This window comes from Phocoena phocoena, chromosome 4 (genome assembly GCF_963924675.1).
Source record: "Phocoena phocoena chromosome 4, mPhoPho1.1, whole genome shotgun sequence".
NCBI classification, from domain to species: domain Eukaryota; kingdom Metazoa; phylum Chordata; class Mammalia; order Artiodactyla; family Phocoenidae; genus Phocoena; species Phocoena phocoena.
This window is the reverse complement of record NC_089222.1, coordinates 9,598,129-9,622,712: the sequence shown is the minus strand read 5'-3', so window position 1 is coordinate 9,622,712 and position 24,584 is coordinate 9,598,129. Positions and strand designations below refer to the sequence as shown.

At 39.9% G+C, this 24,584-nt stretch overlaps 1 pseudogene; it reads left to right on the top strand.

The window, feature by feature from the left end:
- The first annotated feature begins 8,931 nt into the window (after positions 1-8,931).
- The window catches only part of LOC136122619 (actin, cytoplasmic 2-like), a 63,007-nt pseudogene continuing 47,354 nt past the window's right edge, over positions 8,932-24,584 (top strand).

The window sequence follows — 24,584 nt, the reverse complement described above, 5'->3', positions numbered from 1 at the left end:
AGAAAATTCAATTGCCTCTAACCCATTCATTACCTGGTGGCTTTCCTCAGTGAATTGATTCCTTTGCCAGGCTAACGTGAACACTGACCCTGAATTTCTTTCCTCAAGTGCCTTGTTCAGTCACATTTTATGACTCTACCCGTGACTGAGGCATGCAAGTCAAATTCTGACTTTACAAAGGGAGAGGTTCACCAACTGAATATTTCTCAAGTAATTCCGGAAAATTGAGCGGGAATAATCAGGGGCTACAAAAGGACATGAGCTAGTTTGTTCAGCTTCCATATTGAAAAAGAGTGGCTTTCCAGACAACACAAGCACTCTCTAAAGAGGTTTCTACAAAACATACTTATTCTCTTTGAAGGAGTGCCACTGAGGAAGGTTCCCTGGTGCAGGGGTACAGAAAAAAATTTCTAAACCTTAACTAACCTGAAAGGGGGTTTTCAGAAATGTCCTCTTTTCTTGGGGAGAGGTTCCATATGTATAATGAGTACTGAGTCAACTTTTGTGTTTTCCTAACCACTCAGGAGATTCCGGGTGAGGTCTTGTACTAAGCTGTAGTCCTAACAATAAGAACGAGATCTGTTTAGCAGTTTATGTTTCTATTGTGCAGGAGAATGACTTCCTACCTTAAGTGACTCTGCCTTTATTAGAGTTATTATGATTTAAAAGGATTTCAAGTCCTTAAAGGTTATCAGGGGTAAAAATGGATTCTTCTCACCTCACTGTATTTCCCTGGGAAATACACAATAGATCCCATAGAGATCACTACATAAACCTAAGATGTGAGACCCTCTTCTCTAAGAATCCCTCCAGGATGAGGACATGAGAGGAACCCTTTGGGGGCCTATGACCCAGTCACCAAGTTGGACATAAAAGGCAATTAAAGAAAAGAGAGTAACACGTACGATTCAGACAAGGTGTTTGGATAAGGGCACTGGGCGTGTAATGTGGATGTTGAAGACAATGGAAGAGTCGTCAAAAAGTGGGACTTAAATTGTCCAGGGCAGAGAGTTTGCTTACAGCAGTAATAGGATATGTGATTGGGACACGAGATTGGGGCAAGACGGTGGGCAGAAAATTTTGCTCATGAAATGTTTGTAGCTGTAGGCTACTATAGGATATTCACTTAAGGTTTAGGTATCCTGACAGTCCAGGCAAAAATGGAACTATATATTTTTTTTCTAAAAGAAACAGACAAATGTGTACCAGTGAATCAGACAGGACAATGTTTGCTCCCTCTTACATAAGGGATCATCCCAACACTGGGGACGAAGTGTTCAGCAGTAGTTTTGCCCATACAGATGTGGCCTTGATGGTCCTCAATGAAAGCCGAGGCCATCCTCTTGACATATGACTTTGGGAAGGGCCATTCTGAGGAGCTGCATTCATGAGTTTCAAACATGGAGCTCTCTGATGGTTTAATTTGGTCACGGAGTTGGCATGTCTGACCTAACCTCCCCAAACAACAGTTGCTTCACTAAATGTTTCAGGCTTCTAGTGAGAATTGCACAGTAGATTCTAGAAAGCAATTTGGCAATAACTACCAGACAGAGCCTTATAAAGGGTCACGTCATTGCCATAGTAATCCCATGTCTAGAAGTCTACCTTATCCATGTTAGAAATAATCTGAAACACACAAAGATGTTCATTTCAGTATTATCTATAATGGTTAAAAAAAATGGAAAACACAAATGTTTAATTGTAAACACATTAGATATTACACATGATGAAATATCATAAAGCCATTGACCCGATAATAAATAAGCAGCATGAGGCTTATGATATAAAGTAAATAAGCAAGATGCATATGAAACTTGACATATTAGTGCACTGGCATTAAATATTATGAGTAATTACTATATACACTGTGATCTAAAATATGGAAAATATGCATGGAAAATATGTTAAAGGGCTAATTACTATGGCATTATGACCAGGAGTGATCACGAGTAGGGCATAACTATTAAAAATGATAGTTTTGGTGTTTAAAACATTTTCTGTGATAAGAGATTATTACTTTAATAATAAGAAAAAAGCTTATATAATAATAAAGAGAAAACGTAACAATTAAGGTATAAGTTTGGTCTTTCCTTCTCTCACTGACTTAAGGGCAATGACATATTTGGATTTCAGATATGAAAGGGGCAAAACTGTCTGAACAGAGAGGAACTGCTTTGAAGCTTCCACTCATAGGAAGACCTATCACATCCTCAGATGCAGATGGTAATAGAGGTGCCTCAAAAGGGCCCAAAACTCTATGCCTAAAACACTGAATCTCCTTAAGTGGTCTGATAAAATTAAGTCAAGAAAAACAGCTGAGTGTGGTTCTGGAGCCAGGCTGCCTGGATTCAAATCTTGGTTCCTCTGCTTTCTGGTTGTATGAACTTGAACAAGTCATTTAGTCTGTTGTATCATTGCCTTATCCTTATGGGGTCTTTTTGAGGGTTAAAGCGTGGAACTGGAAAGTACTTCCAATAGCACCTCACTTTCAATAAGAACTCAATAAATGTGAGCTATTATTAAATCAAGCCTCCATTTCGGAGACTTGCTTATTATAATTCTTGTGTTAGACCTCTTGGATCCCGGTACCCTAAGCTGCCTCGGGGGCCCCTGTTACATTCTTCCAGTGGTTTTCAGTAAGAACACAAAGGAACTCTGTGTGAAATGTCTTTTTAAACTCTTTCTAGAAAAACAGGTTCACAATTATTCACTCACAAGCACAAATATCTTTTATAAACTAAGGACATCTTGCTTACACAGATGATTGGTTCAATAATAGGAGGGTAACTCTAATGAATTAATTTGCTAATTATCCATCCTGTTTCCATAAAACAACTCGTCTTTAGTAAGGATGTTGGGGCATTATTCATAGTTGCCAAAGGAATACAAAAAGCCATAGAAAAGAAAGACACCTAAGGGACGTGAAGGCCCAGAAAACAGTAAATAATCTCCTCTCAGAGCTGGGTTTGGCCTCAGCATTAACAGTTACCGAATAAGAAGAGAACAGGGCCCTCTACCCTGTATCCCATGGGGAAACAGGTAAGCCTCAGTTGAGAAAAAGCACAGATCTCTCCCAAAAGAGTCTCAGCACTTTGAATTTTTGAAGAAAACTATATTTGTACCACTACTTACTAACAGAAATAAAATAGAGTTGCAGGTCCATATATTTTTCAAGTTTTCATCAATTGACTTTATACTTGAGATGCTTTCTTTTTTTTATTGAAATATAGTTAATGTACAATGTTGTGTTACTTTCAAGTGTACAGCAAAGTGATTCAGTTACACATACATATATATATATATATATATATTCTTTTTCGGGTTCTTTTCCATTATAGGTTATTACAAGATACTGAGTATAGTTCCCTGTGCTATACGGTAGGTCCTTGTTGTTTATCTATTTTATGTATGGTAGTGTGTGAGATGCTTTCTTAAAAATGTCTGAGGGGGTTTAGAAATAAGCTTCCTCCACTCCCCACCCCCTGAAACGGAGTCTTTTTGAGAAGCTAGTCATACATTAATTCTATTGAAATATATGCTTCACTTGTTAGAGAAACAAAACCATTTGAATTCACTAAGGTCACAGTAAACCAGGCCTTTGCTCTGAAGCTAAAGGCTTTAAATAGATCAAAACATTCTTTGTAATGCCCTTGAGTGATCCATTTATTGTACTTAACTTTCTCATTACTTAAATGCAAAAGACTAAAGTTGAAGAGGCCAAAACATACATTTGGAAATTTCAGAAAACATAATAGGCTGAGAGAGATAATGTAATCCTTCTCCATGAAGAGGAGAGCTTGAATATCTTGATTACAGCTTCCCTACCCATCCCTCACACATTCAAATCCAATATATGTCCTTTTATTAATGCGTGAGTGCAGAGATATGCATAAATGAATATTGATAAGGCAGGATACTGTATATTTATGAGGTTTTATATGTTTTCTCTTTATGTTTTATTTGTATTTTTATCCGGGGCTGCATACTGTATGTATGTGTTTATAAGTATAGCCGCTACGAAAAGAAATCAGATTTTAATTGATTTCATAATATTTTGCAACCACATATACACTCCCATCTATTTCACTGATGTGTATTGTAAGCCGGCGTGGGGTTGGGGAGTGTGGGTGAGACACTTCCTGTGGGTCTCAGTGAAGACTTGTAATAAATATCTTAGTGCTCAGGAGAAATTTTAGAAACTACCTTTTGTTGTAATGCAACTGTATCTTTGAAATTTTACATGCCTAAAAGTCAGATATTTGGAGTTGTCATAGTAACATTAATTCCGGCCCTTTCCAAAGGTGCAGTATTTTGTCATATAGCATAAAATGTTAATGCTTGTGCCTCTGTGACTTGGCAATGAGACGGAGCTACATTTGTCACAGTATCATGAGTTTGGAGAGCTTTACTGTCGACATTTAGAATCAGAGGCATAACATGTTGCACTAAATTTCTCTAATTAAAAAAAAATACAAGACAGTGTAACAAACTGGACAAAAGGGCAAAGAACAATGATTATTATTTTTGAAATGAATTGAACAAATGGGAGAAAGAAATAGGAAGATGTTAAAACATTTGTTGTGAGGAACTTAGTTACCCAGACGTGTTTATTCAAATATAGTCCACATTGGAACAAAGGCTCCAGCGTTGAGGTTGGTGCATTTTGCCACAAATGTACAGATCTCTGTTCAGGAGAAGCAACATCTGGATGAAATGTGGTAGCAAACAAACAAGGCAGAATGTCACGTCTCTGTCCCTAGGGATCTGCAAGGAGAAAATAAATAATCATCTCTTGGGGGCAGGATAAACAAATACCTGTCTGAAGACAATATCGAATTGAGGGTGGTTTATGATGTCTTTTCTTTCTTTCTTTTAACTTTTTAAAATTGCGGTATGGTTGATTTACAATGCTGTGTTAATTTCTGCTGTACAGCAAAGTGATTCAGCTATATGTATATATACATTCTTTTTCATATTCTTTTCCATTATGGCACAGGATATTGAATATAGTTCCCTGTGCTATACAGTAGGACCTTGTTGTTTATCCATCCTATATATAATAGTTTGCATCTGGTAATCCCAAACTCTCACCAGTTCATTCTTAAACCAACTGCAATTTGATTCTGTCCCCATCACACTCCTGCAGGTAACAAAAGTCCCTAGTGGTCACCTAACATCCTCAGTCTGTGAAAATGTCCTTGTCTTTGCGTTTCCTCACGTTTGTTACACCCCTGCTGAAACTGATGACCACTCTTTCCTCCTAAAGCTTTTTTCCTCCTTAGCTTTCCTTATGCTATTTTTGGGGAGTTTTTCTACCTACTTCCTTTCGTGCTCCCCTTTATGGTTTGCTATGCAAAATCACTTCAGGCTTAATTTTGGTGAATTAAAGCACATTGTGTTATGTAACCTTACATACAGTCAAGTACACACACAGTACACATATACATGTATAGTTCTTTGTGCCCAAACAAGTGTAAATATATCTGTATGGTGTTTAAAAACAGAATCCTGTGTTTTCTATAGAGATAAAATTGATATAGTAGCAAGGAAATTGATTGAGATGTTTATCAGATAGGGAAACATATTCCAAATATTTTATATTTGAACTGTCACCCCTGCTCCCAATTGAATGGTAGTATTTTCCTTATCTGATAAATGCTTAATCCTATTGCAAGTGGTGGAAACAATTACTCACTTGGACTCTCATATTGCCAGCATATTCCATCTTGTCAAAGAGTGCGCCTTTGACTATCAGTTAACGCATTTGTTGGATGAAGCAATAAACAAACAGCAAAAGTGTGTGGATTGCAGGATGGTTTAAAGCCAAGCAATGCTTGCTTTTGCATCCAGAAAAGTGTCAGCAACCTACCTTTTATCGAGCATGTGCTTTGATCTTTGCCACGCTGGCAAAAAATCCAGCTGAGTAATTTCTTTTGGCCTCCTCTGGCCAAACTCTACATTTTTTTGAGAAGAGTTGCAGGAGTTGGAGCCTGAGCACGTAGAACAGAGCCAGGTTGGTTGACACCCCAAAAGTTCGGACCTGCATCCTTGGGCCCAGGAGCATTGTGTTCTGATGTCTGGAAAGCCTTGTAACAATGGATGAAGAAAGAGGCAAAAAGAGGGAAGGAGTTAGGGTCAGAATCCTCTGATTTGTGGGTATGGTGTGAAATGTTAAGAACTGGAGTGGTTTGAGTTTAAGTATGAAATATTTTGGACAGTGTTGGATTTCCAACATTATAACTCAGAAATAATCTGAGTAGTGTGTGGCTTTTACTCTCAACTTTTATTTTCTGCAGAGGCCACAGTAGGACGAATGGTCATTCACATGCAGACATCAGCCAGACCCCACCACCCTTGCCAAGGCCAGACGTGTCAGTTTGTGGGGTGGAGATGGCTGTCCATTGGATCACATCAGCTGTGGATGGCATGCCGGCCCACGGTAGCGGGGATTTTACCCGCTTCCTTCTACCTCTACTCACGAGAGCAATGTTGGAACCCAAGGGTGTAAAAGGGTCATTACTGAAGCGATAACTTTGAATTCACAAAGCTTTTGCTAATTTTATTTCAGTATTACTGATCCATATCTTTATCTGCCTATACAATGCAGTTGAGATTTGCTAATCTCTATGATCAATTTAATCTTATTATCACGACTAATAGCTTTGATGACACAAATCACATTATTAATCCAGAGAAAATGGAAAATAAAAACACTTGTGCACAATTTCACATGACAAAGATAATCAGAGTTAAAATAATGGGAATAAGAAATGCTTTTCATTAAAGCTCCCGGTGTGTGTGTAAATCTTCCCCAAAAAAATGGGATTATATTATGCCTATGGCTTTGTATCTATTTAACAAGTATACCTTCAACATATTTCCACATCATTTAATAGACATTTAAATCACAATTTTGGGTAACTGCAAGTGTTCCAAAATATGGCTACACCACAGTCTGTTTAGCCAGTTCCCTGTTACTGAACATTGTGTTTTTTTCTCATTCCATTGCAAACAATGCTATGATGAAATCATTGTGTATTCACCTATCCCACTTGTCTGGATTGTGGCCTTAAGGTAAATCCTTGGGAATAAATTTGCTGATTTGGAGTAGTAGGTGAAATCCCCAAGCATTTTGTATTATTGCCAAATTGCCTTCCAGAAAATTCATACCTATATGGAGCCCTGGCACCAGTGAGGTCCCAACTCCAGCCTTCAACCCTGCCCAGATAGTATTATTGCAATTATTTTCTAGTCCGAGACAGAAAAGATTCTCTCACTGTTATTCTCCTTTACATTGCTAATATTATTCATGAGGTTGAACAGGTGACTTTTTCTTTTGGGTGAATCATGTAGTAGTTAAAAGAGTAAAGGCTTTGGAGTTAGAATGTGTGGGACCATTTCTGGTTCTAGTATTTACCAGCTCTGTGACCTTGGGAAAGTTACCCTGTATTTCAGCTTCTTCATTTATAAAATGGGAAAACCAAGAGTGGCTTCTGCACCAGCTTGCCATGAGGAATAAATGAGATTTTATATAAAATGCCTTAGCATAGCTCTTGGAACACAAACACTGATGAAATATTAGAAATTTCTCAAGAGAAGATTTTCAGACCATTAATGGCATTCACTTGTATGTTTCTAGGTTGTGTTGGTATAGCAATGAGTCAAGGGGTGCATTTATGGGTTCCATCTGGCTTGGTCTGGTTTGATTCTAAGTCCAGGGATGCTTAAGAAGTTCAAGTGTGGGTGTAACTATAGCTGGTCTCAGAACCATACCAGAGTCCCTACAGAAAGAACCATGGGATGAGGCAGACCCAGAGCCCTTTCATGCTTCAAGAAATTTTAGAGATTAGACAAGAATTGAATTTCCTTAGAACCTGTGCATGGCTTCCTTCCATCAGTTCCTGTATCACTTGCCCATACCTGTATTGAGTCTTACTGCTTAGGAAAGAAACCCTGACCAAAAAAGAAATTTCATTTGAAGGAAGCAAAAACACTGTTAGAGCCTGAAGTCTACTTGGACGGCAGGAGGCTGCGGGCTCGTGGGCAGAGAGGCTGAAGTCCTAGCCTTGCCGATGGTCACAGAGCCCATGTGGCCATGGATCTTTTAAAGACATTTCCTAATCCTGTGAGAACTTTTCATCCATCTGTGTGATTTTCAATTTAAGTGACCAGCGGCTTTAAAATAAACTAAGCATATGACACGGGCACTTAGTACACCTTGAGAAGCAGGAGGGAATTTATTCACTTAAAACTGTATTTCTGTCATTGCCGCATGGTTCCTCCCTAAATTATCTTTCTCCAAATCATCTGATGTCAGTAAGAAGTTCTTCCACTCCGATCTCAGTCCAAATAAACAGCACCTTCTCATCCCTGGGCTGGCTTCTTCAGGCTGCCTATGGTTGCCGTTTTAGGACCATTTAAACCTGGATTGGTTTTCACTAGCATTGCAGGAGAAGAAGACTTTCAAAGCAGGTGTATCATGCCTTGCAATGCAGGTGAAAAGAAACTTCAAGACGTTCTGTACCTGGCTTTGCCTCCTTTTTCTCCTGCCGACCAAGAGTTGCAATCAATAAGCCCGCCTAGTTAAGAAAAGAGTAATTTCAGAGATTCAGAACACTTCATCCTGGAGCAGGTTATTTAGCACAGGTGTTTTAATAATTGTAATATATTGAAAAACTTCACGTGGCTGGGCGGCTCTCAGACACTGTCATGGCCTCCTGCTTGGGTCAATTCTGCCCTCCAAGACAAGGGGAATTGTGAGCCTGCAGTCATATCCAAGGCGTGCCTCAGACTGAAATCCGAGAGCGTTTGAGTCCTGGCAGCTTCTACACCTTTGTCTGGGTTGAGCTTGAAGCCTGTGCTTTCTGGAGGCATTTCTTTGTATCTGCATTTACAATTAGCACGTTGAAAGAGAGAGATGGACTCTACACTATGCGGGAATCAGAGAGCCTCCTGAATGCCACTCGCTGCATTTTTTTCCCAAGGAATCTCAGGAATACACGAAGCACAGGTGGCAACGTGACGGAAGGGAGGGCGAGTGTAAGGGGGGTGATAATTGATGGGGGCCCGGAGTCCAGACCGCAGCTGTCCCCAGGTGCACCCGACTGCATCTGTTCTTCTGCGAGGTACTACGACGCTTTCAGATGATTTAAGCAGGGGAAAACAAATCAGGGAAGCTCTTGGAGGAGGAAGGTGAGGAGGTGTGATTGTCGCATCTGAGGAAGGAAGCTTTAGGGAAGGGAATAAATTGGATTGGGGGCTGGCACCCAGTATCAGAGACACCTCCCTGGGTGACACCTGTGAACTCTGTGGTTCTGAGAAAAGTATGCAGGTGGAGGTGGAGGGCTTGCTGGCTCCACACCGTCCCACTCTTTTAAGTGTTCAATTTTTATCATGCAGTGGGTTGGTGTGAAACTGTGGAGGGGAATTCTAAAACAGATGAAGTTGTATTCCTTCTGTCTTCATTGTTTTTTTCTTTCTTTTTTCATCTTTATTGGGACTACAGGAAGGAAATGGAACTGTTTGCAGCTACCAGGAATGTTCTTCCAAGCCAGTGTTCCCCCACGTTTCCCTGATGCAATGATATTAGTAAAGGAAAAAAATTCATTTACTGGATGTGATACTTAATGCAGACCTGAGTCTGGAGTCCCACTGTCTGTCCTGAGTCAATGAAGAGGAAGACCAAATTGACAACATTGGAATGATGGGAAACCCAGGCCATTTGTCATCTGCAATTCAGATCGTATATTTGGAGATTTCTCCTGACATAGTTTATACTGAAAAAGTCTTGAAAGGTCTTCACAAGATAACGGTAAAATCTCACAGTGAGAGAAACTGATTCTTTCCTTTTTTTAAAAATATAACTTTTCAAAGAGAGTGTTAAGCATTCACCTGTTTTGATTTATGGGAATATAAAGACACTGTAAAAGAAGTTAGGTCAGGGTATAATTGGAAGTTTTCTTACTGCCTTGGGATACTTCCTACATTTAGTGACTCTGGCAGATATATATATTTTTTTTCCCGTGGAGTAAGTGGCTAGTGGGGTAACCATGTTGAAGGAGAGGTGTGGCAGACACATGTAAAGGGTATTCTCTGCACCTTAAAAGTGTATGATAAAGGATGGTGTGTCCTGAGTACTAAACAAATTACTAAAAATGACAAATTCCTCATGAGGAATTTGGATAGCTGTGTATTATAATAGTTAGGCTTGAATACTACTATTTTTCTGCATTATTAAAAATATATCAATTGGCACATTTAGTATATCCAATCTATACTTTTTTAACTCAGTGAAGAAAACTATAAGCCTTCTATTTCAAGAGGAATGAGAATAAAGCAGGTAAAATCAGTCTGTGGAATACTTTGATATAAACAGATTTACTTTAGGTGAAGAAACACATTTCTGTTTTCAGTGATATAAACCCAGGCAGTTTTGAACATTTGGTACTGATGCTTAAAAGATGACTAACTCTTTGGTAAACTCACTAAGTCCATCACTTAGTGTGCTTCTGGCTGTAAGTAACAGAATATGCCATTTAAAATGAATTAAACCGTGAGAAGAGTTTATATGTTCAAAAATGGGTTCAATTCCAGGATATATTAATCAGTGGCCAAGAGATGATCCTAATGACCCAGGTTCTTTCTATCTGTCCATTCTCCATCCTCAGTTTATTGGCATTTCCCCTCAGTTTGTTTCCTCATAGAAACAAGATGGTCTCTGTGGTCCTAGATGCCATGTTCTCACACAACCATGTAGAGAGACAGAAAAGAGGACATTTCTCCTTAAGTGTCTTTTTGTCAAGAAGGAAAACATTTTCCAGAAGCTCCTTAGCAAACTCCCCTTTAAGTTACACTGGCCAGGGTTGTATCACATGCCAAGGAATGGAATTACCAAGAACAGCTTAGACTAATGGAGACATTGTGCATCTTAAATTTCAACACAAAATTTTTCATCCTTGAACATTCCAGTATGCAAAATCCACATCTGATCCTAAGAGAATAACTTTAAAAGATAATTATTGTTTAACAATTAAAAGATGTCTTAAAACAGTAGAAAACGTTGTCTAGTAGCATGCACATGTAGTACTATTGCTGCATGAAACTGTAAGCTCCATAAGAACAGGAACTTTCTCTTTTGTGATGTATCCCCAGCGTGTGGAACAATGTCTGACAAGTGTTAAAAGCTCAATCAACATCTGTTGAAGGAATAAATCCTTGCTCCATATCCATTCCAGAGCCCCACTGGGTTTCTCACTCGTGTCCTGATTCTCTCACCCATGAACTTCACTCCAACTCTGATCCACCATGGAGTCCCACCACAATCCACAACCAATATCTGAGCCTTGTCGTTCCTCACTCCATGGTGATACCCCACCCATTTCTCTACCCAGCTCCAGTGTAACCCCAATCCCGTCTCTGAGGCTTCTCTATTTATTTCCAAGAGCGGTTGACAGTATCTCTGGTGTCCATGAACATTTCTCCCATTACCGAGTCTAAGCTCGTACTGCTCCTTGCATGACAGGCCAACAATCGAGAGACGAGTTGTTGGGGCAAAGCATAATGACTTTATTCAGAAAGCCAGCTGACCGAGGAGATAGTGGGGTCCTGCCCCCAAAGAACCATCTTGCCTGAGTTAGAATTTAGCCTCCTTTTATACTAAAAGGAGAGGGAGTAAAGCCAAGCACTTCTGGGTTCCCATCAGCCTCTGGGAGGGCATGTGTTAATTTCTTCCTCCCTGCAGTCATTCACAGGTGGACCTGGTCAGGATGTTTCCTGTGAGCTTAACAAAGGTATTTTAGCTTAATGCTCATTACCCAGGAAGCAGGGTTCCCAGAGATGGGTCATGATGTATAATTTAAGCTTATAGGCAACATCACTTTAGTGATTAACTTGTAATAGAATACAAAATGTTCTTCCCTATTACACTCCCACATGTTAAACGCTGCCCCCTCGGTGGTATGTGACCTGTGAAGTCACGTGCAAGGGGTGCCTTGCTCTGGCCACAGAGGCTGGTACTTGGTCCCCTCCCCCTGAATTACCGATGCTTGCCCTGAGGGGGCTGCCCCCCAGCTCTCATATCTGCAAGCCCACACCCAGCCTGTCAAAGTGATGGATTCCCAGTGGTCCTCACAGCCTCAGGACCACACTGTGCTCTTTCCAGAAAAACCAAGAAGCCCCCCTTTCTCACTGTGGCACCGTTTCTCATATAACCGCCAAACAGGGAATGAGCCCTTGGAGCCAGGGTGGGGAGCAGACTGCACCATATCGACTCTGTTTCCACAGCTTCTCATTTCTGCAACCCTTTGTATCAGAATTCACTACCATGCCACATTCTCCTTCCTTCATTTCCTAAGACACAACTGCATGCATTTCATATGGGCTCAGCTGGAACACCAGCAGCACATTTATAAGTCTTCCTTTTCTCCATCCCTAAAAAGAATATAAGGTGCTTACTACAAAAGCATAGAGGCCTATACCAGGTAGACAGCAGCAGAACCACCTGTAGAAAGAACTTGATCCCTTATTATTCGGACATCCCTTTCATTCCACAGTTCTGCGATTCATTTGTGAGTGACGCTCAAGTGACATCAAGGATGCCGTGGGTGCCCTACGTACATCCTCTCAGTATTTACCTCTACAAGCTCCCAAAGCTGCTTAGGCAAGCACTTTCAACTCTCTCCAAAGGGCTCTTCTGGTCCCTGGAGGATGGGTGGCCCAGTCACAGGGAAAATTGCAGTTAATATCCCTAGAGTCAACCCTCAGCAGACATATGAGGTGTTGGCAGATATACATCTGACCTCCCAGGCCCCTCCGTTGGGATAATACTGAGGTGTGCTCTACACTATCTCTCAGTGCTCTCCAGGAGCATGGAGTCTCTGTTGTCCACAGCGATTATCTCCTTGATAAGGCACACTTTATTGTCTTTTACCTCCTTTTTGTCTCACTTCCCCATTCCCTTACCAGAGTTTCCTGGGATCATGTTCCAAATGTTCTTCTTGCACTCAAATCCTCATGTCAGGGTCTGCTTCTGAGGGAACCAAATCAACACAGACACTAAAGAATATTAGGTCTATCAGGATTAATTTAAAAAATGCTCACTTTCCAATGTGCTTGGATTGGTAATGGTGTTGTATCCCTATTACAGACCGAATTCAAGGGAATTCAGGGAAGTATAATTCTCTATGTTAGTTTCCGTAAAGGACATGAGATATTTTGGAGACAAAAAAAACCAAGACAATGTGAACGTGAATATTTCCAAGAATACCTTGAGTTTTTAGTGACATTTTCTCCCTTGTTTATAAGACATATTCCTACAGTATAAATGTACAAGAGGTTTTCATTTTGACTCTCTTAGGTAGTGCTTCTGTTGTTGACAGTAACTCCAACTGCCTCTTGTTTGGTACTGAAGTTCATACAACAGACTATGAGCCAAAGTTAGTGATTAACTGTTTTGAAAGAATCTCCCAAAATACACTTGTTTGTAATATGCTTGCTTTTATGTCTCAGGTGCAAAATAATTGGCATCTTACGCCCAATTTGCCTTTTGCAAGTGATATGTTATGTGCAGTGGGACTTAAGTGTCTTTGTAAGACTCATATTGGGAGCAGTGGTTCCAAGCATGGCCATAATCCCAGTCCACCTGGATTTTCCCATTTCCCATCTCTACTTTCATCCTATGAAAATGTCCAATTTTCCTTCTGGAGTAGACTGATGCCACTTTAAACATAATTCACAATTATGTGTTATCTTCTCCCAGAGTAACATTCTCTGACAGTAACCTCAACTGTATTTTCTCTTTTACAGATATACAATGACATTCTTAAATAATTCCAAGTGGTTTGAATACGTTGACCTAACTGGTGCTTTCTCTTGATAGTACAAGTTGGAGACCAAAACAGCTTATTTTGATACACTCAGTTTGCTGTGCCTTTATTAAACTATATGTGTGTGTGTATATATATATATATATATATATATATATATATATATAATTATTTTAAATTAGATAATATATACAACAGATGCACCAGTTGTATACTCCATCCTTGAGTGTTATCCTACTCCTGGCCTTGGGAATGCACTTCTGACTATGAGCTGAAGGGCTCACTGAGATCACCCTGTCTCAAATGCCCAAATCTTTGATGTGTGAAAAGTTCAGTGCCTGCCTTTGGGAGCTTCAATTGTTGTGCTTGTGTCAGGTGTGGAATTCTTACTTTCCCTGAATCTGTTCACTTTAGGGGTTTCTCTGGCTCTCCTTCTTGACCACTGCCGTTAGGCAATTAATGGAAACAGCTTCTACCGAGACTCCCCATACCCCACCACAATCACAATTCCCTAGAACACTCCCTTTGTTGTGTATTGGCTGACTTTATTGAAGATTCAGGGCAATAGAGGGCATTTACATCACAGAAACCAATCACCTTACACTAGCACTTTAGAAATCCTTATACATAAATGTCATTTAGATAATCCTCTCCCCCAGGTATATCACTCTTCTCAGCTCCCTACAAGGTGCTCTGTAATCACTGTGTTGATCCGCTTTCCTGCCTCTCTTTCCCATTCTCATCAATTTCAGCAAATCAAGTTCAAATTTACTTCATTTGATTCCATCGAGAAATTCAGCAGAGCTTTTGTTCTCCTCTTCTTTTCTGAGGGTCTATCTTTTCATAACTAAATGACTTGCCAAGGGATTTTCCTGAACAGAGACAGTTCCCTCCCTAAGAGGAAGTTTGATACCAGCTCTAAAGATAATTGATTTTCCTTTTACCCTGCTATATTGTACTATTTCAAGAGCTTTGTATCTGGCCTTTCACATCCTGCCCCCCTCCAAACCAGTCTCTGTGTGTTTCTGAAATGTACACTTGCTCTTGTCTCAGATCCTATATTGAAAACCTTCCCAATGTTTCCATCTCTCTGTTGTTCATTCAAAGCTTCCTTTGCAGGAGTGTCTGGGAGAGGGGAGCAGCAGCCACGACAGAAACTTGCCCCAGAACCGTCTCCCTAAAGAACAAAAGCCTTAATCTGAGGCACGGCAGCCACAAGTGGTACCTTAATGTACTGCTGGACTCTCATGGCAACTGAGGGAAGAGAAGAGAAAAACCCCTCTACCTCTGGGGGAGGGGCATGTGTGCACCCTGGGGCCAGCAGCCAGCTGGGGGAGGGGCAGGGGACTTTGTAAATCTTCTCTTCTCCCCATCTCCCGCCAGACCGAGGGACACTGGGCCTGCCTGGAATTGAGGATTAATCAGAGCATCAGGAAATGCCCTCTATCCTCTACCTTTCAACACCAGGCTAAACCTGGGGGAGCTTCAAGGGTCATATTTTCTTTGAGGTCATCACAAAGGGCAGACCCGGATCCAAGAGGGAAGTGGACACTGAGAAAATAACCTCTGGCAGCCAGCCCCAGCCTGAAGAGAAGATATGAAGCCTGAGGTGGGATGAGAGTAACCACAGCAACAGCAAAACTCCTGAATAGGTCTCACAAACATCTGACACTAAAGGCCTCACAGAAGGAAAGCTGTGCTCATCTCCAAGTGTTGCAGGAAGGGGAACCCAAGGGGCTCTTGTCTAACACTTGGAAATGAATTGTCCGAGGAGACACATGTGCTGACAAAGCAAGAGACTTTATTGGGAAGGTGCGCCCAGGCGGAGAGCAGGAGGGTAAGGGAACCCAGAACTGCTCTGCCACGTGGCTCACAGTCTCGGGTTTTACGGTGATGGGGTTAGTTTCCCGGTTGTCTCTGGCCAATCATTCTGACTCAGGGTCCTTCCTGGTGGCATGCACATCGCTCAGTCAAGATGGATTCCAGCAAAAAGGATTCTGGGAGGTTGGAAGGACATAGGAACTGGTGTCTCCTCTCTCCTTTTGGCCTTTCCCAAATTCTTCTGGTTGATGGTAACTTGTTAGTTCCACATTCCTTACCAGGACCTCAAGCAATTGTAAGAAAACTCAAGCAAGTTGTTACTATGGTCCCTGGCCAGGGAGGGTAGTTTTGGTCAGTGGATCCCCTAACACAGGCTCAAAGAATATTTACCTCAGTATTTACTATATTACACTAGATGAACAACTTTCAACAGAATTATGAGACACATACAAAGGAAAGTAAAGTCACTCCAAAGAGAGAAGTCAGTCATCAGAACCAGACTCAGATATAACATAGACACTGTGCTATTGGCAAAAAGACACACAGCAGACCAGGAAACTAAATAGGAAGCTCAGAGATAGACTCACATAAATATCGTCAACACATTTTTGCACAAATATGCAAAGGCAATTTAATGGAGAGAAGATGGTCTTTTCAACAAATGGTGAGGAACTAACTTGACGTCCGCAAGCAAAAATAAAATAAAGTAAAAGGAAGCTTGACATGGCTCCAACATTATATGAAAATAACTCAAAAATGAATCATTGACTTAAACGTAAGATATTAAACTATGAAACTGCTAGAAGAAAATGGGCGTGACCTTGGGTTTGGCAGAGAGTTTTTTAGTGATGAAAGCAAAAGCACAATCTGAAAAAGAAAAAAAATTTGATAAATTGAACTTTATCAAAATTATAAATTTTACTCTGTGAAAGATGCTGATAATAAACTGAGCAGGACACGGGTCCTCGCAGGTACAAAGAGTCCCTGGTTTCTTATTTGCAGGATAAAAGCTTCAGCATCCTAGACCTTGCTGAACACCAAAGAGCAGATTCGAACTCCTACTAATCAGAGAAGTGAGGGAATGCAGAAACACAGGAGGAGCAGCCAAGAGACAATAGTGCAGCCTTGGGGCAGGTCCTGTTTCCTCCTCAAGGGATGCACATAACACTATCTCTGAGTTCTGCAGAACCAAGGTCCCCATCCAGGTGGAGGATGGTAACTTCAGGCTGAGCACAAGATCCCTGGAACACAGTCCTGTCACCTTACCACCCTCCAATCAGAAGAAAGTCACATACCTTGCAGCCCTCACCCCAAATTTTGTCTATAAAAACTTCTCCCTGAAAACTATTGGGGTGTTTAGGGCTTTTGAGCACAAGGCACCCATTCTCCTTGCTTGGCTCTGCAATACACCTTTCTCGGCTCCAAACTCCAATGTTTCAGTTTGTTTGACCTCAGTGTGTGTCAGGCACGTGAACTTACTGCATTTGGTAGCAGAGAATGGAAAGAAAGGCCAGAGAATGGGGTAAAACATTTGCAAAATACATATCTTACAAGACACTTACAACCAGAATATATAAAGAAATCTTAAAACTCAAAAATATAAAAACAAACAACCCACTTATAAAATGGGCCAAATCTGAACTAGCACTTTACCAAAGGGCATACATAGAGGGCAAATAAGCATATGATAATACGTTAAACATTGAAGTTCGTTTTTAGGGAAATGCACATTAAGATCACAATGGGATACCATTACATTAGAATAAATAAAACAAAACAACAATTTCAAATGCTGATAAGGATGCAGTGCAACCGGCCCTCTAGTTCTAGTGGAGTGCAAAATGGTGCAGCCACTTTGGAAAGCAGTTTGGCAGTTAATTATAAAGTTAAACATGCACTTGCCGAATGATTTACCAATCCTACTTTTAGGTGTTTAGTCAAGTGAACTGAAAACTTATGATCACACAAAAACATGTATGTGAACATTTATAAAAACTTGATACATAGTTGCTAAGAACTGGAAACAACCCAGATGTCCTTCAACAGGAGAATGGGTAAACAAGCTGTGTGTATCTATAAGGTGGAATACTACTTAGCAGTAAAAAGGAACCAACTATTGATTCATGAATGAACAGCATGAATGAATTTTAAATGCATTTTCTTAAATGAAAGAAGCCAGATAATAATAGTCTATATGTTGTGTGATTCTACCTATATGACATTCTGGAAAAGGAAAAATTATGGAAATGGAAAGCAGACTGGTGGTGGGTGAGTGGGGGAGGGGTTGACTCAAAAGAGCAGCGGGAGGGAGTTTGCCGGGGGGTGTGATTTTCTGAAAGGTATCATGATGGTAGATGTATGATTCTATGCATTCGTCAAAATTCATAGAAATGGACATCATGAAGAACAAGTTTTACTTATGCGAATTGAATAAAATAACCAGGATGTCAGTGGAAGTCAAGAAGGAATACAGACTGTGATAAATAAATACATGATATAATTACTAAAAGTGACAAGAAAAGAAAGGAGTTGACCTGTGTAACTTTGGAAAACAATATTTTAACTAGATGGGGTAAACCTGAAGACCCAAACTGTACATGAACTCTTTACTCTAGTTGATAAATTTGTTTCTCACAGGGGTATGGATTAGCAATTTTGAAACTAGGATTGAACAAATAAATACATATATTGTAGAAAACAAATGCCAGATTTCTCATTGCCAGAAAGAAGTTTACAAATAATCAGTGGGAAGGTTAGAATGAACCCTGTGGTTTTAGGTGAGATTCAGGGACATCGGTATGAACTCATGTTTATTTTAATATATATACAGTTAGATATATATAGTTAGATATGAAAATAAATTTGGATGCATATATGTATGTATGTGTATTCATTGGTTAGTATACATACATATATTCCCTGAGAAGGCCTCTTAGCAGTGACACCTTATTTAACACCCAGAACTTGGTTTCTAAAAAGCATTCTCCAATAGAAGGAATCAGGTCTCCTTGAAGAAAAGGTTGAGGGCAGGGAAAAGTATAAGATGAGACCAGAGCATCTTGTTTCAAAAAGTAAGAAAATGAGAAAAGGAAAGTCAAAAGGAACAGCAACTTAAAAAATTTCCCAATGACCAAAGCTATAATAATTTGAGCAAAAAAATAATATAGTATTGGATTATAGCCCAAAAGATAAAATACACACTGATGAATCCATGCTTGTGTAAATAAATAAGATAGGTCACTTCTTCCTTTCAGAGAAATTCCAATGAATAAATATAGACAGAATGAGGGACATAGAAAATTATCACTAGAACATTATAGCGAAAGTTGCTGCAGGCAAGCTATAATGATGAATGCTAAAAATTAGTGGGTAAAAGTTTAAGAAGAAACATTAGCATCACCACAAATGATTTCTCCTCAAAATATGTATTAATTACTGTGCTGGTTTTATTTATATGTTCATGAATTCTTTGATACATTGCCCTCCACAAGGCAGAGATTATGTCTTCTCCCCTTGGGTGAGGGCTGGCCCTAGCTACTACATCACCAGTAACAAAGCATATTGATATCAGGTGCCTTCTGATTTGATGAGCTGAGGACGCACCCCACCTCTGTGGTATTCTTCCCCAAATTTCATCATCCCCGTCAATCATGAGCAAACACCAGACAGACCCAAATCTAGGGACAATCTACAAATTATCTGACCTTTATTTTTCAAAAGGTCAAGGTCATGAAAGACAATGATAAACTGAGGGGATGTCGGTTAGATTAGAGGAGATGAAGGAGACAGAGAATCTAGTACAATGTGGATTCTGGATTGGACCTTGGAATGGAAAAAAGGACATTAGTGGAAAACTGGTGAAATCAGAATAAAGTCTGTAATGTAGTTAATGGTATTGTACCAGTGTTAATTTCTTTAGATCACTGTATCATGGTTATGTAAATGCTAATGTTAGGGGAAGCTGGGTGAAAGATATATAGGGCAACTCTATACTATCTTTGCAAATCTTCTGCAAATATAAAATTGTTTCAAAATAATGGGTTTTTTTTTAAGGAATATAACATTTTTTGAAGTTTTGTACCTTTGGTATCATCTAATTGTCAGCTCTTTGCTTCTTGGTCCTCAGAAGAATCTTCAAAATGCCTACAACAGGTCATTTTCCTTTTCTCCGGGAATATTGATCCTGCCTTTTGAATGATCTTAGCAGTAACAGTAATAGTAACAATAGTCGTTTACATTTATTGAGTGCTTGCTACATACCAGGCACTCTGCCAAATACTTTACATAGACATCCACTCATTTCATACTCACCCCAGTCCTAAAAGAACGTTCTATCCAATGTGATAGAAGTGGAAACTGAGGCAAAGAGAAGTTATGCCCAAGGCTATATGATCAGTAGAGGTGGAGCAAACTGGATTCAAATCACTCAAGATGCCAGACTCCACAACCAAAGCTAAGTGTGATAATAATTTGAGTAATTAATATGTGCTTAGCATCAAGTAATTTGTTGAGTGCTGTTTTGTTGAACTGCCCATAAGGTAGTCATTTTTATTGTCTTGTTTTAAAGATGAGGATGCTGAACCCTGAAAACTAAGCACCTTGCTAGGCTCCAGATCCAGGGAGCCTGAGACGTCCCTCTTCATTCCAAGTCTGCTTCATTATCTTTCCAAAGATGTGTCTTTTCTTCCCTTGACTGCCTAACTCAGGGGCTACACCATACACATTTTTTAAAATGCTAAAACTGTGTTCTGATGTTCACCCTGATTTCAAATTGCTTTAAAATCAAAGTGATTTAAAATTGTTCCTTGTAAATGGCGTGAGGCCCAGTATGCAGTGGTGGGAACACCACTGGGTCCTCGGATGTCACAGTAAGTGTCTCACATCATGACACCATCTGAAAACTTCCTACCTACCAGTCTGTGTTGCAGGCAGTTTTTATCAAAATAGACAGTTAACACTCTTTATGTCACAGAGCCTTCCATTCAAAAACCAAATAACAAAGTCTTCCAGCAGAGGAATTTTCTCCCTACTTCCACACCTGAAGTGAGCCCTAAGGTAAAAGCACCATCAAATGCTCTCTCAGAAAAAATAAATTAACAAAGACGCCACAAGCAAGACAGAATAGCAGGAGGACACATTAAAATGACTTTTTAGCATTACACAGCAGAGGAATTCCTGAGGCAGTAGGGTGATATCAGATTGCCTCTGTTCCGTATTACCTTTCAAGCTTATGGCCTTCCAAAGTTGAATCTTGAACTGAACGTCAGGGGGCCATTTTGTACAGGAAATGGATGTTATACTCACACTAAGGCTGTCCTTGATCTAGCTAAACACACATGGAGTCCCTCATCTTCATCTCCATAGAGGTGACTTCCCAGTGCCAAGTGTAGGAAAACAATGGTACCATGTAACTCGGCAACCAGGCACCAGGAGGACACTGAAGGATGATGAAACCAGACCGGAAGGCAAAGCATCATAGGTATGGGAAACAGAATGTACTGGAAAGTAAAACAATTAGCTATTGTTCACAGCTAGAGCTAGATGAGAGCCTTTTCATTCCAATTTCTTATTTAACACCTTTCACTTATGAGCAGATCGAAGGGGATTGTTTAGATGGGGGCAAACACATATAGCAGCAATCTCTGTTTAGTCATTTAACAAATATTTACTAAACATTCACCATGTACTAGGCATCTTGCCAAATGCAGGAGTAGAAAAGGATTATAAGACACAGTCTCTGAATTTGAGGAACTCATAGTCTAGTGAGGAAGATGGACTTGTAACCAAGTAATTGCAACCTAGTATGATATGTCCTGATAGGACACCTTTAGATGGGCATCAGCTTATCAGAAGAACCCAAAGATGGTGGGATTTCCTCTGTTTTAGGAGGGCCCAGGATTTTTTATAACGTTTTTTCCCCCCATGGGAATAAAACAGTAGTGTTCAGCAAAACTTGGTAGGATAGACTTATGTACACCTGCAAGGTTGATGCCATCATTGTCAGACATAAACTTAATTTGAAGTTTAATTAATCAGTTCTCATGCACCATTAGCTTCCTAGACAGGAAAAGCCCTCCTGACCTACTCCTACCCCATTTTTCTGGGTTTACCCCCAAATGGCTCCGTAATGTTTCCACTTACACCAAAATGCCCATATTCCTCTAATGTACTTTATTGTGCACCATCTCTGTGCTTTTGTATGTACTAGTTCTTCTACCTGGATTGTCTTCACAAATGCGTAACAAAATCCAATCCATTCTCTTAAGGGTCCATCCGATATTGCCTCTTCTATCTGGAAGTAAACTCTTCCTCTTTGAACATCTAGAGTGCAATCTTATTTCTATTTTACTAATCACACATTTCCTTATGTTGCAGTTATTTCTGCCTCTAACTTATTCACGATTTCAGATGAGGTTCCATGTGACTTTTTTTGGAGCTAGCACAGTAGCTGAGACATTGAATGGATTCAGCACAGTTGGCAAATAAATGTACTTGTGGAAAGAGATGATAATTTGCTAGAAAACTTGGACTTGACCAACCATGAGCAAGTCAAAAATGCTCTACAAAGAGGCAAGATACATTCCAGAATTACCCAGCAAAGAAAGGAGAGTGAAGATGTTAGTGGCTTTCTCAAATGCTTGAAGGGACCCAGTCATGGCCGGCTTCCTAGGTATGCAACCCGTAAATCAGATAGTGCTCCATGCGTGTTTCAATGAGTTCCGATCACCATCTTGAAATTTTTAATAATTTTCTAACAGGAGGCCCTGCATCTTCATTTTTCTCTGGGTTCTGCAGATTATGTAGCTGGTCTTGGATCCAGTTTAAGAAGCAGTTTCAAGATTCAGAAGAGTTACTGGGAACCAGTATATACCAGCCCTTGTTCATAACCTGGAGATTAACAATTGGAAAAGCCAAGATGGTCTGCATTATGTTTCTGCAGAGGTCACAAGGAGGCTATTTCCTTTCTGTCCTGGGTCTTTTTTCACTGCCCCCCCCCCCACCAGGAAGGGCTATGTCTCTTGTCAGCTGGGGGTAGATGGATGTAAGGTGGTATATTAGTTTGTTAGGGCTGCTATAACAAAGTACAGGCATACCTCATTTCATTGTGCTTCACTTTATGGCTCTTTGAAGATATTTCATTTCTTTTAATTGAAAGTTTGTGGCAACTCTACACTGAGCAAGTCTATTGGTGTCATTTTTCCAACGGCGTTTTATCACTTTGTGTCTCTGTGTCAGTGTCTCATAATATTTCAAACTTTTTCATTATTATTATATTTGTGATGATGATCTGTGACCAGTGAATCTTTGATGTTACTATTGCAAAAAGATTACAACTCACTGAAGGGTCAGATGAGGGTTAGCATTTTTATCAATAAAATGTTTTCTAATTAAGGTATGTAAATTTTTTTAGATATAATGCTATTGAAAACTTAATAGACTACAGTATAGTGTAAACATAACTTTTATATGTACTGGGAAACCAAAGAAAAATATTGTGTGACACTCTCTATTGCAGTGGTCTGGAACTGAACTGCAATATCTCTGAGGTATGCCTGTACCACACACTGGATGGCTTACACAGAAATTTATTTTTTCATAGTTCTGGAGGCTGAAAGTCCAAGTTTAAGGCAGGGTTGGTTCCTTCTGAGGGCTGTGAGAGAGAATTTGTTCCATATCTTTCTCCTACGTTCTAATAGCCTTGGACATTCCTTGGCCTGTAGATGTTGTTCTCCATGTTTCTTCACATCTGTATGTGTGTCTGTCTGTGTCCAACTTTCCCCTTTTTATAAGGACACCAGTCATATTGGATTAGGGCCCACTAGACCTCACTTGAACTTAATTACCTCTGTAAATACCCAATTTCCAAATTAGGTCATTCTGAAACACTGGGGGTTGGACTTATATCTTTTTTTTTTAGGGGGGGGTGGGGACAATTCAACCCATAATAGATAGATCTCTGTCAGACAGAATTGTTATTATTTGTATATTAAATTATCTTTTGAGTAAGATTGGATAGGATTGAATTAAATCTCTCATTTTTTGGTGGTATTCTAAAGGAACTATGACTTCTGTACTCCTTTCCCTTAGAATTTTACTATTTAGAGGAAGCTAAAATTCTTCTCTCAGCATGTACAAGGTGTCATTAGGATAGTAAGAGGTGACTTAGACCTCAACTTGACCCCTGGCTCTTATGGTTTAGCCACATAACAGGTACAGCCTTCTAGACCTCCAAGGGACCCTAAAGGTAACACAATAACTTTGTTTTACTAACGAAGAAATCCAAGTCCAAGAGGTTAAAATAATTTGCTTCAGAGCACTCAGCTAATTAAGGGTAGAAGTAGAATCAAAGCCATGTCATTTAACTCTGAATATGGGAGCTTTTTAGTCTATCACTGTGCTCATATATACCAATAAATATCCTAAAATCTTTAAGTCAAAGAGTTCTCAGATACCCACCACTTGTATTCCCTCACTAATGCTTGCAACAAAGATTGTAAATGCTTAAATGCTCACAGGAGCCAGAGAGATCATAGAAATAAATCAACCAGGTTGGGTGTTGTTTCCAGGGAGTTGTGAAAAACTGAAGAACAGGGGCCCTTTCTACCAAAGTGGAAGGGGGGGAGCAAACTGTTCTCAGCCCAGCTGCTTACTGCCCTGCGGAACCACGTGCTAACTTTTCCAGATCTTCTGCTATTTGAAGGAGGTCTAATCTGGATTTTACGTAGAATTTTCTAACTTTTAAGGGTGGGGAAAAATATATAAAATGTTAAGAAGCGTTGCGTGAGCCAAATAAAAGTTTTCAGAGGGTCGGGCCAGTCGTAAGCCTCTGTTTCATATCTTTTACTCCCTTCTTATTCACCTAATAATCCCTTTACTCCTTGGATATTGCTAGGTTTAAGAGCTCAAAGGCATCCTCAGAAACAAATGGAATCACCTTTG